This window comes from Oncorhynchus keta, unplaced genomic scaffold (assembly GCF_023373465.1).
Source record: "Oncorhynchus keta strain PuntledgeMale-10-30-2019 unplaced genomic scaffold, Oket_V2 Un_contig_12886_pilon_pilon, whole genome shotgun sequence".
Lineage (NCBI taxonomy): Eukaryota > Metazoa > Chordata > Actinopteri > Salmoniformes > Salmonidae > Oncorhynchus > Oncorhynchus keta.
The window spans coordinates 262,193-265,273 of NW_026278034.1; the positions used below are offsets into that span (position 1 = coordinate 262,193).

Consider the following 3,081-nt stretch of genomic DNA (forward strand, 5'->3'; position numbering starts at 1 on the left):
CTGTCTGTCTTATATCCTGTTGCCTAATCACACTAACCCTATACATATCTACCTCCATCACTCCAGTATCCCTGTCTCCTAACCCCTATACATATCTACCTCCATCACTCCAGTATCCCTGTCTCCTTCCCCCTATACATATCTACCTCCATCACTCCAGTATCCCTGTCCCCTTCCCCCTATACATATCTACCTCCATCACTCCAGTATCCCTGTCTCCTTCCCCCTATACATATCTACCTCCATCACTCCAGTATCCCTGTCTCCTTCCCCCTATACATATCTACCTCCATCACTCCAGTATCCCTGTCCCTTCCCCCTATACATATCTACCTCCATCACTCCAGTATCCCTGTCTCCTTCCCCCTATACATATCTACCTCCATCACTCCAGTATCCCTGTCTCCTTCCCCCTATACATATCTACCTCCATCACTCCAGTATCCCTGTCTCCTTACCCCTATACATATCTACCTCCATCACTCCAGTATCCCTGTCTCCTAACCCCTATACATATCTACCTCCATCACTCCAGTATCCCTGTCCCCTTACCCCTATACATATCTACCTCCATCACTCCAGTATCCCTGTCTCCTTCCCCCTATACATATCTACCTCCATCACTCCAGTATCCCTGTCTCCTTCCCCCTATACATATCTACCTCCATCACTCCAGTATCCCTGTCTCCTAACCCCTATACATATCTACCTCCATCACTCCAGTATCCCTGTCCCCTTCCTCCTATACATATCTACCACCATCACTCCAGTATCCCTGTCCCCTTCCCCCAAAACATATCTACCTCCATCACTCCAGTATCCCTGTCCCCTTCCTCCTATACATATCTACCACCATCACTCCAGTATCCCTGTCCCCTGCCCCTATACATATCTACCTCCATCACTCCAGTATCCCTGTCTCCTTCTCCCTATACATATCTACCTCCATCACTCCAGTATCCCTATCACCTTCCCCCTATACATATCTACCTCCATCACTCCAGTATCCCTGTCACCTTCCCCCCTATATCCCTGTCTACCCCCTCTCCATCACTCCAGTATCCCATATCTACCTCCATCACTCCAGTATCCCTATCACCCTGTATATTCCCCCTATACATATCTACCTCCATCACTCCAGTATCCCTGTCACCTTCCCCCTATACATATCTACCTCCATCACTCCAGTATCCCTGTCACCTTCCCCCTATACATATCTACCTCCATCACTCCAGTATCCCTGTCACCTTCCCCTATACCCCTATACATATCTACCTCCATCACTCCAGTATCCCTGTCCCCTTCCCCCTATACATATCTACCTCCATCACTCCAGTATCCCTGTCTCCTTCCCCCTATACATATCTACCTCCATCACTACAGTATCCCTGTCTCCTTCCCCCTATACATATCTACCTCCATCACTCCAGTATCCCTGTCTCCTTCCCCCTATACATATCTACCTCCATCACTCCAGTATCCCTGTCACCTTCCCCCTATACATATCTACCTCCATCACTCCAGTATCCCTGTCTCCTTCCCCCTATACATATCCACCTCCATCACTCCAGTATCCCTGTCTCCTTCCCCCTATACATATCTACCTCCATCACTCCAGTATCCCTGTCTCCTTCCCCCTATACATATCTACCTCCATCACTCCAGTATCCCTGTCTCCTTCCCCCTATACATATCTACCTCCATCACTCCAGTATCCCTGTCCCCTTCCCCCTATACATATCCACCTCCATCACTCCAGTATCCCTGTCTCCTTCCCCCTATACATATCTACCTCCATCACTCCAGTATCCCTGTCTCCTTCCCCCTATACATATCTACCTCCATCACTCCAGTATCCCTGTACATTGTTAATATGGTACTGACCCTGTATATAGTCACCTTACCACTATACATATCTACCTCCATCACTCCAGTATCCCTGTCTCCTTCCCCCTATACATATCTACCTCCATCACTCCAGTATCCCTGTCTCCTTCCCCTATACATATCTACCTCCATCACTCCAGTATCCCTGTCTCCTTCCCCCTATACATATCTACCTCCATCACTCCAGTATCCCTGTCCCCTTCCCCCTATACATATCTACCTCCATCACTCCAGTATCCCCTTACCCCTATACATATCTACCTCCATCACTCCAGTATCACTGTACATGTTAATATGGTACTGACCCTGTATATAGTCACCTCCCCCCTATACATATCTACCTCCATCACTCCAGTATCCCTGTACATCAAATCAAATTTATTTATATAGCCCTTCGTACATCAGCTGATATCTCAAAGTGCTGTACAGAAACCCAGCCTAAAACCCCAAACAGCAAACAATGCAGGTGTAAAAGCACGTTAACATGTTAATATGGTACTGAACTGATTTTTTAAATAGTTACTTTATATAGTGTGCTACTTTCTTACTTTATTTCTTATTCTTATTTCTAGTATTTCTTGTTTTCTAGTAATACATTGTTATTGATTTATTGCTTTGTTGGGTTTTGAGTTTGAAAGACATTTCACTGTTCTTGTTCATGTGACATTACAACTGTAAGCTACCCACCGCTAAAGGCAAGTTATCATATGTTTACTGTATGTATTTTCAATGTATATATATGGATTGAATCTTGTTATGTTCATACAAATATTTACGCATGTTAAATTTGCTGAAAATAAACGCAGTTGACAGTGAGAGGACATTCTTTATGTAAATAATTTATTTATAAAAAACATAAATAACATAAAGAATGTCCTCTCACTGTCAACTGCGTTTATTTTCAGCAAATTTAACATGCGTAAATACTTGTATGAACATAACAAGATTCAACAACAGACAAAAACTTGAACATGTTCCACGGACTTGTGACTAACAGAAATTGAATAATGTGTCCCTGAGCAAAAGGGGGGTCAAAATCAAAAGTTAGTCTGGTGTGGCCACCAGCTGCATTAAGTACTGCAGTGCATCTCCTCCTCATGGACTGCACCAGATTTGCCAGTTCTTGCTGTGAGATGTTACCCCACTCTTCCACCAAGGCACCTGCAAGTTCACGGACATTTCTGGGGGGAATGG

The 3,081-nt window shown here is 44.6% G+C and overlaps 1 long non-coding RNA gene across 2 annotated transcripts; it reads right to left on the reverse strand.

The window, feature by feature from the left end:
- Positions 1 to 90: 90 nt before the first annotated feature.
- LOC127918036 (uncharacterized) lies at positions 91 to 2,563 on the reverse strand. 2 transcript variants are annotated; one of them, XR_008098526.1, is made up of 4 exons: positions 2,208 to 2,563; positions 1,417 to 1,536; positions 897 to 943; positions 91 to 287 (listed from the first exon to the last, which is right to left on the reverse strand). It is a non-coding gene; the product is annotated as an uncharacterized LOC127918036 (long non-coding RNA). The 2 variants fall into 2 exon arrangements; XR_008098527.1 differs by lacking the exon at positions 2,208 to 2,563 and having other exon boundaries at positions 1,417 to 1,547.
- Positions 2,564 to 3,081: the final 518 nt, after the last annotated feature.